This window comes from Adiantum capillus-veneris, chromosome 28 (assembly GCF_014529385.1).
Source record: "Adiantum capillus-veneris isolate H3 chromosome 28, ASM1452938v2, whole genome shotgun sequence".
NCBI classification, from domain to species: Eukaryota; Viridiplantae; Streptophyta; class Polypodiopsida; order Polypodiales; family Pteridaceae; genus Adiantum; species Adiantum capillus-veneris.
The window spans coordinates 32,416,084-32,432,287 of record NC_140958.1 but is presented as its reverse complement, the minus strand read 5'-3'; positions in this window follow the sequence as shown (position 1 = coordinate 32,432,287).

The window sequence follows — 16,204 nt, the reverse complement described above, 5'->3', positions numbered from 1 at the left end:
TTATCACCTTTATCATGCATAGCTTGGACAACAGCTATGACATCCCTACTCACGTCGTCAGTGCCCAAGAGTAGGTACAGGTTTATATAGAGGTCATTCATGCTTTGAACGTACTCTACAAAACCAACGAGCTGAGTTTTTATCACCCTCCGGAGGTGATGGGCATACTCAGCCATGATAAAGGCTAGCAATTTTCAAGCTATAGTGAAAATACTAGAAGCTCTAAAGATCAAAACAACAACATAAGGTGTTATTAAGTCAAACAATAAGTGGGCGTTTTAGCTCCCCACTTCTATTGAATTTACTACTGATTATCTTGAACATTCCAAAGGAAGAAACACTAAAAATAAACTTACTACGATGCAAAAATGAATGAACTTTTTTCATGATTCTTTTGAATGAGTATCCTTTTTCAACTAGTAAAGAAATAAGATGGCAAGATTGAACAACAAAAGTAGATTTACTAGAACAAAGACGAGAAAATCTAAATAGTTGAGAGCAAATGACACTGTACTTAGCTAAAGGAGAAATGTTCGAAGAAATATGAGACATGCGGATGCTTTTTAGATTGGCATATTCTGGTTCAAGGCGCTTATCATAGATATCTACTTCTAATCCCAAGGGAGTCTGAAAAATCTTAAGGTCTAAAAAGGCACAACAATCACTATTTGTGGTACAGTTAAGTTCACAAAACTCCTTGGGATAAATCCCTCCGCCTATAGAACTCGAATTCAAGTACATAAAATCTTGAAAAGAAAGAACGTCAGGGACAAAAAGATCATCTACAAAGCGTCTTACATTGCATAACTTGTGCAAAAATATTGGGCAAGTGTTAGCAAGGACAAGACGCTCCATAAAATCAAACTCATAAGTAAAAAGGTACAAATTAGCAAGAAAAACAACACAATTGGTACCCATAGGGATACCAATTGTTTTCTTGAAAAGAGAGTCGCCCATGGTTATATATAAATTTTCCAAAAGAAAATCTAACCAAGATATGATGTCAATGTCATCTACAATCCTGGTGAATCTCTTTCTTCCTTTGTCTACATCTACATTCTTATTTTTCAGCCATAAGAAGGCAAAGTTCAAGGCTGACTTTTCTACTAGCAATGCCTTGTACCTATCCTTCTCAAGCTTGTACGCAAAAACTTTTGAAATAAGAGACTTGACTCTAAATTTAAGGTCCTCCAAATTTAGCTTCATGTATAGCGTTGTAAAGTCAAAAGTTTGGAGACATAAAGGAGAAGATTTCTCCTTAAGGCTTCTTGAAGAGTTCAAAAACTTTAAAACAGGAATCACACCTACTGAATCATTTAAAATCCAACTTGAATCGGTACGTACGTCTGCTTCCTTTAGCATATTATTCCACAATTCATTTACGCTAGGTAAAATGGCTTTGAAACAATAACTAAGCCATTTGGAAACCTCGGTCAAAGAGCTGTTACAAGAAGCAGCTATAAATCTAGGCTTTATAGGGTTCTTGTGGAACTTCCAAACGGTATATAAACAAGGTAATTTAGGCTGGCACTCGAAACCAAAAGACTCACAAAAGTCTTGATGTTTCAAGATAGCCTCTTGCATTCAAAGATCACAAACACTGTATGTCTGAGAATTTACTTCACCTAACAAGCATTCTAAATAGAACTTTTTGCACGTAACAACAAAGTTATTAGAGCACTTATCTACATAAGAGATTACAAAATCACGATGAAATTTCCTAAGAGCATCACGATTAGAAGAAGAGAAGTTGTTCTTTCCTAAAGAAACGTGTCGAGAGCAAGATGCTAATTTCAAAGAAGCTTTCTTGAGGATTACAGACTTCCAATGGGTAAAAATACCTTGAACTCCTAAAGACTCCTCAAACTTTACTACGAAACTAGAAATTCCTTTTTCTATGGCTTTGAGAAGGCAAGAGTCGTTTGAGGAAGGGAGCCTATATTTAGTACCTCTTGAGAAAAGGTCTTTCGAGGAATCCGAAGGAAGGATAGAACAATCGGCAATAACTACATGACCCAAAGCTCCATTTACGTAAGAAGAAAAGGCAGTTTTACTACAAGGGCAATCAATACTTGAGATTGCAAGCCTCTCTTGCTTTTTAAGATTACGTCCTATGTCACTATAGTTGAAAGCTTTTTAATTTGTCCTAAACTTTTCACATATTTGAAAGCTACGACAGGATGGTTCCATACCTTTCTCACACAAGGAGGGAGAGCATCCAAAGCTTCTTGAGATCTCAAAATAGAGCTTAATCCAATCTTGTCTAAGTCAAGGGAGGTAAAGATAGTTATCAACAAATCTTTCTTTCCAACCAAGGGATTTTTCAGACTAGGACATTTGGACTTCAGAAATTTGCCTAATAGTACTCGAAGTTGAGTACTATGAGACTCTCTTAGCTCCAAATCTTCATAAGAGTAGTTCTCAAGGGTATACAAGAGCTTAAATAGGATCCTTATATTATACCTTTCAAATATTTTATAAGAAAAAGAACCCAATTCCATGGCACTAGATAGGTAAATCAATCTCCGTTTGAAATCTCTATAAGCAAAAATTCTATGGTTAGAAGGGTCATCACTCTCAATTCTAGAGATTGAACCCCTAGGGAGACCTTGTACTCTACTAGAAATAGTGTTGTGCAAAACAACTGGATTGATTTCAGGGATAGAAGGCGGATCTGAACGAGAACCTTTAGGAATCCAAATTCTTTTAAAATGACTTGAAGGGAGAACTAACTCGGGTTTGGGATGCCTTCTCCAAAGCATAGGTTTCTTATGGTAAATTGTCTTATTTTTACGTAAAGAACACTTTCCTTCCAAGTTGAAACCTTTAGGGAAAAAAGTATGCAAAGTTCTCATCCAAAACAACTCTCGAGGCCACGTTGATTTATAGAACTCATTAGAGTTTCTAAAATTACCTTCTATGTGCTCAATGGGAAAACAACGAAAAGACTCAAACCCATGTTTTGCTATTGCCGCATACAAGGGTTTCACACTTTCACGTACGGTGCTCTTACTTTGAACTTTTCTCGCTTCTCTTACATGTTCCTGAAAACGAACAAAATCTGTTCGAAAAGTTTGGCCAACATACATCATAGAACTATCGTGAATATTATAAATAACATAAATAACTTGAGAGGTATGAACCGGACTCAGAGGACGATCTACCGCAAGATGTTTTTTCCTTAAACGCCTCAAACGATTGAGGGCTTTTATGGAAGAACTTGTGTAATGAGTACTAACTAAGACATTCTTAAAAGAAGCCCAACGAATAGGACCATCACCAAAAACATGCAAATTCTTCAAATTAGACTTAGCTAAAAACTTAAATCTTTCTTGATACAGACTATGACTACTTCTAGCTACTGAAAAGAAAGAAGGGTCGAAAAGACGTACCTGAGAGTCATCAACATTGCTGGTTGAAGCTGAAGAAGAAGTAAAAGTGTTTTTTATTTTTGTAGTAAGGTCAGTGTTTCAGATCAACGCCCGCCTCAAGGCTAACGATCCTAACACTAGATTGGTGCTAGCCACACCCCTCATTTGTATAGCAGGGTTGTTGCCAAGCATTGAGGTCCTTAAATAAGGCTGCTTGCTACACTCAAAAGATCATCTACAATAGCGTGCAATCGAGTGTCTGCGATCCCTTGCTAGAATCACTACTCAACCTCTCCTCTCACAAGAGATATTTCATGAAATCGCACAAGAAACCCTTGATCCAAAGGACCCAAATTAAGAAGTTATTTTTACTTTTTAAGAGATTTAAGAGAAAAACATTATTTATTAAAAACATGCAATCTACAAAGTTAGATTTATAACTTTCTCACCACAACAACCAAACACACACACGCAATCAAAAGCAAAAAACAACAAATAGATAAATCAAGACAAATTAAGAAATAAAGGACATAACACTCACACAAACCAAAATCAAAACGAAAAGAAGCTCTACACAGTAATTCAGGATACAACCAAAATTACAAAAAGACCCATTACTTATTATAAGAAAAAAAAAAGTTTATTTAAACCAAAGAATAAAAGTAATACACACATAAAATTACATCGACACACACATGAGTATAAGATCGATAGCTGTTGGGGTATGCACACCCTCCCAATATATCTTCATGAAGCTCAACAGCTGGTCACCACTTGGACGAAAATCAAAAAGATTTGCATGTCCGCTAGATGACTGAAAAATATACCTTCATAAGTTCAGAATAGTCTAAACTCACGAATTATAAGAGGGAGTAAAGCACTCATAAAACTATAAAAGCAAGGGACACACGAAAAGAAAAGGAAAACAAAAACAAACAAACTAACTAACTAAATCACTTTGATTGCTTCGAAACAAAACTAGATAAAACAAAACATTATTAACTTAAAAATGTTTTCAGAAAAGGCATGTCTAAAATAAGTTGACGCAACTTACTTGGCTTAAAACAAGTACTCAACTTTAAGCAAAAAAGAAAAAAAAAAGGATAAGACATCTTAAAAACTTAATCCTAGAAATCAAACTTCACACAACAACCTATAACGGAACACATTCTTAAGTCCTCAGGTAAGCTAAATATGAAATTGAAAAATGAATACTACTACAAACCTACGAAGAGCAAAGAACCAAACTTGACAATATGTGATCTCAACTTCACTCCTTGTCCAAACAGGAAGAATAAGATTATCACCTTTATCATGCATAGCTTGGACAACAGCTATGACATCCCTACTCACGTCGTCAGTGCCCAAGAGTAGGTACAGGTTTATATAGAGGTCATTCATGCTTTGAACGTACTCTACAAAACCAACGAGCTGAGTTTTTATCACCCTCCGGAGGTGATGGGCATACTCAGCCATGATAAAGGCTAGCAATTTTCAAGCTATAGTGAAAATACTAGAAGCTCTAAAGATCAAAACAACAACATAAGGTGTTATTAAGTCAAACAATAAGTGGGCGTTTTAGCTCCCCACTTCTATTGAATTTACTACTGATTATCTTGAACATTCCAAAGGAAGAAACACTAAAAATAAACTTACTACGATGCAAAAATGAATGAACTTTTTTCATGATTCTTTTGAATGAGTATCCTTTTTCAACTAGTAAAGAAATAAGATGGCAAGATTGAACAACAAAAGTAGATTTACTAGAACAAAGACGAGAAAATCTAAATAGTTGAGAGCAAATGACACTGTACTTAGCTAAAAGAGAAATGTTCGAAGAAATGTGAGGCATGCGGATGATTTTTAGATTGGCATATTCTGGTTCAAGGCGCTTATCATAGATATCTACTTCTAATCCCAAGGGAGTCTGAAAAATCTTAAGGTCTAAAAAGGCACAACAATCACTATTTGTGGTACAGTTAAGTTCACAAAACTCCTTGGGATAAATCCCTCCGCCTACAAAACTCGAATTCAAGTACATAAAATCTTGAAAAGAAGGAACGCCAGGGACAAAAAGATCATCTACAAAGCGTCTTACATTGCATAACTTGTGCAAAAATATTGGGCAAGTGTTAGCAAGGACAAGACGCTCCATAAAATCAAACTCATAAGTAAAAAGATACAAATTAGCAAGAAAAACAGCACAATTGGTACCCATAGGGATACCAATTGTTTGCTTGAAAAGAGAGTCGCCGATGGTAATATATAAATTGTCCAAAAGAAAATCTAACCAAGATATGATGTCAATGTCATCTACAATCCTGGTGAATCTCTTTCTTCCTTTGTCTACATCTACATTCTTATTTTTCAGCCATAAGAAGTTAAAGTTCAAGGCTGACTTTTCTACTAGCAATGCCTTGTACCTATCCTTCTCAAGCTTGTACGCAAAAACTTTTGAAATAAGAGACTTGACTCTAAATTTAAGGTCCTCCAAATTTAGCTTCATGTATAGCGTTGTAAAGTCAAAAGTTTGGAGACATAAAGGAGAAGATTTCTCCTTAAGGCTTCTTGAAGAGTTCAAAAACTCTAAAACAGGAATCACACCTACTGAATCATTTAAAATCCAACTTGAATCGGTAGGTACGTCTGCTTCCTTTAGCATATTATTCCACAATTCATTTACGCTAGGTAAAATGGCTTTGAAACAATAACTAAGCCATTTGGAAACCTCGGTCAAAGAGCTGTTACAAGAAGCAGCTATAAATCTAGGCTTTATAGGGTTCTTATGGAACTTCCAAACGGTATATAAACAAGGTAATTTAGGCTGGCACTCGAAACCAAAAGACTTACAAAAGTCTTGATGTTTCAAGATAGCCTCTTGCATTCAAAGATCACAAACACTGTAAGTCTGAGAATTTACTTCACCTAACAAGCATTCTAAATAGAACTTTTTGCACGTAACAACAAAGTTATTAGAGCACTTATCTACATAAGAGATTACAAAATCACGATGAAATTTCCTAAGAGCATCACGATTAGAAGAAGATAAGTTGTGCTTTCCTGAAAAAACGTTTCGAGGGCAAGATGCTAATTTCAAAGAAGCTTTCTTGAGGATTACAGACTTCCAATGGGTAAAAATACCTTGAACTCCTAAAGACTCCTCAAACTTTACTACGAAACTAGAAATTCCTTTTTCTATGGCTTTGAGAAGGCAAGAGTCGTTTGAGGAAGGGAGCCTATATTTAGTACCTCTTGAGAAAAGGTCTTTCGAGGAATCCGAAGGAAGGATAGAACAATCGGCAATAACTACATGACCGAAAGCTCCATTTACGTAAGAAGAAAAGGCAGTTTTACTACAAGGGCAATCAATACTTGAGATTGCAAGCCTCTCTTGCTTTTTAAGATTACGTCCTATGTCACTATAGTTGAAAGCTTTTTAATTTTTCCTAAAGTTTTCACATATTTAAAAGCTACGACAGGATGGTTCCATACCTTTCTCACACAAGGAGGGAGAGCATCCAAAGCTTCTTGAGATCTCAAAATAGAGCTTAATCCAATCTTGTCTAAGTCAGGGGAGGTAAAGATAGTTATCAACAAATCTTTCTTTCCAACCAAGGGATTTTTCAGACTAGGACATTTGGACTTCAGAAATTTGCCTAACAGTACTCGAAGTTGAGTACTATGAGACTCTCTTAGCTCCAAATCTTCATAAGAGTAGTTCTCAAGGGTATACAAGAGCTTAAATAGGATCCTTATATTATACCTTTCAAATATTTTATAAGAAAAGAACCCAATTCCGTGGCTCTAGATAGGTAAATCAATCTCCGTTTGAAATCTCTATAAGCAAAAATTCTATGGTTAGAAGGGTCATCACTCTCAATTCTAGAGATTGAACCCCTAGGGAGACCTTGTACACTACTAGAAATAGTGTTGTGCAAAACAACTGAATTGATTTCAGGGATAGAAGGCGGATCTGAACGAGAACCTTTACGAATCCAAATTCTTTTAAAATGACTTCAAGGGAGAACTAACTCGGGTTTGGGATGCCTTCGCCAAAGCATAGGTTTCTGATGGTAAAGTGTCTTATTTTTACGTAAAGAAGACTTTCCTTCCAAGTTGAAACCTTTAGGGAAAAAAGTATGCAAAGTTCTCATCCAAAACAACTCTCGAGGCCACGTTGATTTATAGAACTCTTTAGAGTTTCTAAAATTACCTTCTATGTGCTCAATGGGAAAACAACGGAAAGACTCAAACCCATGTTTTGCTATTGCCGCATACAAGGGTTTCACACTTTCACGTACTGTGCTCTTACTTTGAACTTTTCTAGCTTCTCTTACATGTTCTTGAAAACGAACAAAATCTGTTCGAAAAGTTTGGCCAACATACATCATAGAACTATCGTGAATATTATAAATAACATAAATAACTTGAGAGGTATGAATTGGACTCAGAGGACGATCTACCGCAAGATGTTTTTTCCTTAAACGCCTCAAACGATTGAGGGCTTTTATGGAAGAACTTGTGTAATGAGTACTAACTAAGACATTCTTAAAAGAAGCCCAACGAATAGGACCATTACCAAAAACATGCAAATTCTTCAAATTAGACTTAGCTAAAAACTTAAATCTTTCTTGATACAGACTATGACTACTTCTAGCTATTGAAAAGAAAGAAGGGTCGAAAAGACGTACCTGAGAGTCATCAACATAGCTGGTTGAAGCTGAAGAAGAAGTGTTTTTCATTTTTATAGTAAGGTCAGTGTTTCAGATCAACGCCCGCCTCAAGGCTAACGATCCTAACACTAGATTGGTGCTAGCCACACCCCTCATTTGTATAGCAGGGCTGCTGCCAAGCACTGAGGTCCTTAAATAAGGCTGCTTGCTACACTCAGAAGATCATCGACAATAGCGTGCAATCGAGTGCCCGCGATCCCTTTCTAAAATCCCTACTCAACCTCTCCTCTCACAAGAGATATTTCATGAAACCGCACAAGAAACTCTTGATCCAAAGGACCCAAATTAAGAAGTTATTTTTACTTTTTAAGAGATTTAAGAGAAAAACATTATTTATTAAAAACATGCAATCTACAAAGTTAGATTTATAACTTTCTCCCTACAACAACCAAACACACACACATAATCAAAAGCAAAAAACAACAAATAGATAAATCAAGACAAATTAAGAAATAAAGGACATAACACTCAAACAAACCAAAATCAAGACGAAAAGAAGCTCTACACAATAAATCAGGATACAACCAAAATTACAAAAAGACCCATTACTTATTATTATAAGAAAAAAAAAGTTTATTTAAACCAACGAATAAAAGTAATACACACATAAAATTACATCGACACACACATGAGTATAAGATCGATAGCTGATGGGGTATGCACACCCTCCCAATATATCTTCATGAAGCTCAACAGCTGGTCACCACTCGGACGAAAATCAAAAAGATTTGCATGTCCGCTAGATGACTGAAAAATATACCTTCATAAGTTCAGAGTAGTCTGAACTCACGAATTATAAGAGGGAATAAAGCACTCATAAAACTATAAAAGCAAGGGACACACGAAAAGAAAAGAATAACAAAAACAAACAAACTAACTAACTAAATCACTTTGATTGCTTCGAAACAAAACTAGATAAAACAAAACATTATTAACTTAAAAATGTTTTCAGAAAAGGCATGTCTAAAATAAGTTGACGCAACTTACTTGGCTTAAAACAAGTACTCAACTTTAAGCAAAAAAGAAAAAAAAAAGGATAAGACATCTTAAAAACTTAATCCTAGAAATCAAACTTCACACAACAACCTATAACGGAACACATTCTTTAGTCCTCAGGTAAGCTAAATATGAAATCAAAAAATGAATACTACTACAAACCTACGAAGAGCAAAGAACCAAACTTGACAATATGGGATCTCAACTTCACTACTTGTCCAAACAGGAAGAATAAGATTATCACCTTTATCATGCATAGCTTGGACAACAGCTATGACATCCCTACTCACGTCGTCAGTGCCCAAGAGTAGGTACAGGTTTATATAGAGGTCATTCATGCTTTGAACGTACTCTACAAAACCAACGAGCTGAGTTTTTATCACCCTCCGGAGGTGATGGGCATACTCAGCCATGATAAAGGCTAGCAATTTTCAAGCTATAGTGAAAATACTAGAAGCTCTAAAGATCAAAACAACAACATAAGGTGTTATTAAGTCAAACAATAAGTGGGCGTTTTAGCTCCCCACTTCTATTGAATTTACTACTGATTATCTTGAACATTCCAAAGGAAGAAACACTAAAAATAAACTTACTACGATGCAAAAATGAATGAACTTTTTTCATGATTCTTTTGAATGAGTATCCTTTTTCAACTAGTAAAGAAATAAGATGGCAAGATTGAACAACAAAAGTAGATTTACTAGAACAAAGACGAGAAAATCTAAATAGTTGAGAGCAAATGACACTGTACTTAGCTAAAAGAGAAATGTTCGAAGAAATGTGAGGCATGCGGATGATTTTTAGATTGGCATATTCTGGTTCAAGGCGCTTATCATAGATATCTACTTCTAATCCCAAGGGAGTCTGAAAAATCTTAAGGTCTAAAAAGGCACAACAATCACTATTTGTGGTACAGTTAAGTTCACAAAACTCCTTGGGATAAATCCCTCCGCCTACAGAACTCGAATTCAAGTACATAAAATCTTGAAAAGAAGGAACGCCAGGGACAAAAAGATCATCTACAAAGCGTCTTACATTGCATAACTTGCGCAAAAATATTGGGCAAGTGTTAGCAAGGACAAGACGCTCCATAAAATCAAACTCATAAGTAAAAAGATAGAAATTAGCAAGAAAAACAACACAATTGGTCTCCATACGGATACCAATTGTTTGCTTGAAAAGAGAGTCGCCGATGGTTATATATTAATTGTCCAAAAGAAAATCTAACCAAGATATGATGTCAATGTCATCTACAATCCTGGTGAATCTCTTTCTTCCTTTGTCTACATCTACATTCTTATTTTTCAGCCATAAGAAGTCAAAGTGCAAGGCTAACTTTTCTACTAGCAATGCCTTCTACCTATCCTTCTCAAGCTTGTACGCAAAAACTTTTGAAATAAGAGACCTGACTCTAAATTTAAGGTCCTCCAAATTTAGCTTCGTGTATAGCGTTGTAAAGTCAAAAGTTTGGAGACATAAAGGAGAAGATTTCTCCTTAAGGCTTCTTGAAGAGTTCAAAAACTTTAAAACAGGAATCACACCTACTGAATCACTTAAAATCCAACTTGAATCGGTAGGTACTTCTGCTTCCTTTAGCATATTATTCCACAATTCATTTACGCTAGGTAAAATGGCTTTGAAACAATAACTAAGCCATTTGGAAACCTCGGTCAAAGAGGTGTTACAAGAAGCAGCTATAAATCTAGGCTTTATAGTGTTCTTGTGGAACTTCCAAACGGTATATAAACAAGGTAATTTAGGCTGGCACTGGAAACCAAAAGACTTACAAAAGTCTTGATGTTCCAAGATAACCTCTTGCATTGAAAGATCACAAACACTGTAAGTCTGAGAATTTACTTCACCTAACAAGCATTCTAAATAGAGCTTTTTTCACGTAACAACAAAGTTATTAGAGCACTTATCTACATAAGAGATTACAAAATCACGATGAAATTTTCTAAGAGCATCACGATCAGAAGAAGATAAGCTGTTCCTTCCTAAAGAAACGTTCCGAGATCAAGATGCTAATTTCAAAGAAGCTTTCTTGAGGATTACAGACTTCCAATGGGTAAAAATACCTTGAACTCCTAAAGACTCCTCAAACTTTACTACGAAACTAGAAATTCCTTTTTCTATGGCTTTGAGAAGGCAAGAGTCGTTTGAGGAAGGGAGCCTATATTTAGTACCTCTTGAGAAAAGGTCTTTCAAGGAATCCGAAGGAAGGATAGAACAATCGGCAGTAACTACATGACCCAAAGCTCCATTTACGTAAGAAGAAAAGGCAGTTTTACTACAAGGGCAATCAATACTTGAGATTGCAAGCCTCTCTTGCTTTTTAAGATTACGTCCTATGTCACTATAGTTGAAAGATTTTTGTCCTAAAGTTTTCACAATTTTGGAAGCTATGACAGGATGGTTCCATACCTTTCTCACACAAGGAGGGAGAGCATCCAAAGCTTCTTGAGATCCCAAAATAGAGCTTAATCCAATCTTGTCTAAGTCAGGGGAGGTAAAGATAGTTATCAACAAATCTTTCTTTCCAACCAAGGGATTTTTCAGACTAGGACATTTGGACTTCAGAAATTTGCCTAACAGTACTCGAAGTTGAGTACTATGAGACTCTCTTAGCTCCAAATCTTCATAAGAGTAGTTTGCAAGGGTGTGCAAGAGCTTAAATAGGATCTTTATATTATACCTTTCAAATATTTTATAATGAAAAGAACCCAATTCCATGGCTCTAGATAGGTAGATCAAGCTTCCTCCCTATGGACCCTTGGGGCCTTCTGCAAAGCACTTGCACAATCATAGCTTTTAAATTGATCTAATGAACACCATGTAGCTATACGTAATAAAGATTCAAGGCAGCTAATAAAACTTACAATAAACTTGCCCATTCAGAACTAGAAAATGAAATTTCACTGAAATCCATGTGTGTACACCAAATTGTAAGTCAAGATAGGAAAGTACACGTGGAACTCATATTATATTGATATATGAAATTACAAAAGGGGCTCATTACAAGAGCCCAAACTCGCTGCCTTGTGGACCCTTGGGGCCTTCTGCAAAGCACTTACACAATCATAGCTTTTAAATTGATCTAATGAACACCATGTAGCTATACCAAATAAAGATTCAAGGCAGCTAATAAAACTCACAATAAACTTGCCCATTTAGAACTAGAAAATGAAATTTCACTGAAATCCATGTGTGTACACCAAATTGTAAGTCAAGATAGGAAAGTACACGTGGAACTGATATTATATTGATATATGAAATTACAAATGGGGCTCATTACAAGAGCCCAAACTCACTCCCTTGTGGACCCTTGGGGCCTTCTGCAAAGCACTTGCACAATCATAGCTTTTAAATTGATCTAATGAACACCATGTAGCTATACCAAATAAAGATTCAAGGTAGCTAATAAAACTCACAATAAACTTGCCCATTCAGAACTAGAAAATGAAATTTCACTGAAATCCATGTGTGTACACCAAATTGTAAGTCAAGATAGGAAAGTACACGTGGAACTGATATTATATTGATATATGAAATTACAAAAGGGGCTCATTACCTCGCGTCTTGCTTCAATATTAGGTAGGATGGAAGTTAGGACTGAGGCTGCTATGGCTTGTGGGTCTTCCACTCCAAAGGCTTGATTGATAGCTACATGGGCTAAGACCTTGCCACAAAAACCCATGCCAAAAGTGGCCATGCATTGCAAGGGATTTGTTTACAAGAAAAACTACTTGCATAGTCTGAGGCATAGTCGACAAGCACAAGCTAGAGCTTGTTGACAGCCTTCAAGACCCAGAAAAATGTCCATCAAGGTGCTTGTGGATAATGCAGATGTCACCCATGGGTAGTTTGCCGATGTAGTTTGCAAGCACTACTTCTGGGCCAAAAACATTGCTCTCTCCTGCCTTGCGAGTTGCCACACCTCCATCTCCAAAAGATCCTGCAAAATTTTGGGTTAGGAAAATACATTGCGATGGACAATTACACAAGGAAGACAATTATCGCATGCGTCGTCGTCCATAGTTAGTGTGAGGTAAAGGTTGAGGGACAATAGACTCTCATCAACAATGTTTGGGGCATCAAAGTGAAGTGACTCAACAAGAAGAGGTTGTTGATTTTCCACAAGATTGGCTTGGGTTGCCAAGAACTCCTCCTCCATGATGTTTGCCTGCTCTGCAATTGCAATATTTGAAGTGACCAAGGAAATTGTGTCCACGACTGCGATCACTAACTTGCATAGTTTTAGAGACATCATTTGGAATTGTAATATGAATGTAAAATGTCACAAGATTACCTCCAAGGCTTTGTAGAGGTATTCATTTCCAGTCTTACAAATCCACCGCTCGTAGTGGAAGCATATATACAAAGTTGCGAAAAATTTTAAGTACCATATCCAAGGCCCCTAGATTGTGTGATCACTAACTTGAACAGTTTCAGAGACATCAGTTGGCATTGTAATATGAATGTCAAATGTCACAAGATTCTCTTCAAGGATTTATAGAGATATCCACAACTCTAGGTGGAAGCATATATAGAAAGCTGTGCAAACTTTTAAGTATTGTATCCCAATACCTGAAGCCCCTAGCTTGCATCAATATCTATCTCCCTAATGCATACCCTCTATAAATCCCCAACTCTCTCCTAATAAGGGTTGTAATGCTTCAAAAGACATATTCTAGCATATAAACATAGTGGGTGTGACATTGAATGGTAGGGCCTTACATAAATGCATGAAAACATGCACGAGACAACATTGACTTAGACCTACAAACCTAAAATCCTTCTCAAACTTCAATGAGGAAAGAATGTCAAAAACCATCTTCTCCTTTATGGATAAGAGGGATGACAAACATCAGGGTGTAGTCACTCCAAGCTAAGAAGTGATCGCATGTCAATTTGACTAATCTTACCATAACAATGCTCAGAGGTGGGCACTATTGTGTGTATGTACAAGAAGATTCTTCTTTGCAATAGCATCGATGGTTGCACACTGGGAAGCATCATGGCACCAATGTCAACACGAAAATCTTGAAAGGTTCCAGAGAGACTTCTTAATTGTTGTTGCTCACCAAGTTTGATGAAATATATCTGCATAGACATCAAATGGCCCACAAGCTACTTATTAGAATACTTGAACACATAGGTCAACTCAATGCATATGTCTATTGCAACAAGAAAGAAAAACAACTTAGAGAAAGGTGGAAAAAGTCTTGGATTAGTGTGCCTTAAATGCATATTAGGCATTGAATACACATGCTGAACAACAACCACCGTCCCATTGATCCTGTGGTCTTTGAACCCAAGCAACCTCCCTTTCCAATGATGTTGATCTAAGTTGCCACAATCTTGAACACGATGAGTCCTTGGTGGTTGCACGTTGCATGAAGACCTAAGCGCCTTTGCGGAACACTTGATGTTACCATATACATGTGGTAGTGATGTGTGTGAACACACTAGGACCGCCGGGGCATTTTTTCCCTCTTTAGGAGGTTTTTTCCCCCGTGCATTGTATATACGCCCATCACTCTAGGGCTATCTATCTTTCCATTGCACACTAAGGAATACACTCTCTATTGTGTACCTTGAGCTTCCTTCGTCTTCTCCAAGCTGTGTGTGTTTCTCTGCAACCCTAATTCCAACAATTGGTATCAGAGCAGGTCACGTCCTCCCGGGCTTAGTCGCCAGCTGCTCCAGCACACGCCTGCTCACTTTCTCCGATTTCAGTGAGCTTTGGCGAGCGTTCGCAGGTCGACAAATATTTTGGGACAGCTCGAAGAGCTTGGTCTGCTCAGAATTTTGATTTGGGCTCATTTCGGCCTCCGTTTCCACTACAGGCAGTACTGCACAGGCTATTTCGTCATTTTGTGCAGATTTTCTGTCAGTGCCGTTTTCTGCATAACAGGTGCCTTATAGTCTTCTACGGTTTGTGCTATATAGCACAAGTTGTTCCCGCTCCATTTCTCCTATTTTCGGGCAGTTTTCACATCAGGTGCAGCATTTACCATGGCTGACAACAACAACACAGATGTGTTCAAGATGTTTGCTGCTGAGGACAGGTTGGATGGGGACAACTACCCTATGTGGGCTTATATGATGCAACATGTTCTTGTGTCAAAAGGTGTCTGGAACATTGTGCAGGGCATTGATGTACGTCCTGGTTCTGAAGATGTAGGCGATGTTGAGGATGTTGCAGGTCTTGCTGCAAGGATTGCAGCTGTTAGAGTTGTTTTGCCTACAGCAGAACAAGCTCGTTGGGATGTTAAGGATGCGCAGGCTCATGCATTGATTGCGTTGTCTGTGAAGCGCACCATTATTCCTCACATCCGTTCAGCAAAATCTGCAAAACAGGCTTGGGATATTCTAGCAGGTCTTTATGCAAGCCGCAATGAGGCTAAAATTGCTTTGCTGCGTAAAGAGCTAGAGTCGAAGATTATGCATGAGGAAGATGATATGGACACTTTCCTTGCTAGTGTCAAGGATATCAATGAGCAACTCATTTCTGCAGGTGAAGTCATTTCTGACAGTTCCCTTGTGCAGACTGTTCTTGATGCCTTACCAGATTCCTACCAGACTTTTGCTAGTACTTGGAGACTGATGACCCAAGGAAATCCTGAAGTTGTCAAGTTTGATGCATTATGCACATTGCTGTTGCAAGAGTCACTTTCTAGAAAAAACAGGACTAGGCAGCGTGCAGTTGAACAGGCTTTTATTGCTTCTCAAAGAAAGGGTGGTAACAGTAATGCAGCCACTTCTTATGGTTCTGCTGCGAGTGGCAAAAATTCTGTTCCTAATGCTTCTGCTGGCAGCACTTCGTCTGGCAATTCTGGTGATAAGGGCAAAAAGAAGATGCGTTGCCATTATTGTAAAGCCAATGATCACTTGATCAAGTCGTGTCCTAAGTTGAAGGCCAAAGAGGCTAAGAAGAAAGAGGGTGGTTCCACTGCAAATGCTGGTTCCACTACAAATGCAGCCATTGTTGAGTCTTCTGTGAAAGGAGATTGTGATGCTGATGTTGATGCAGAATGGGCTTTTAGCGCAGAGTGCACTTACAATCCTGCTGTCCATGATGCATGCTTGTCAGTTGCTGCA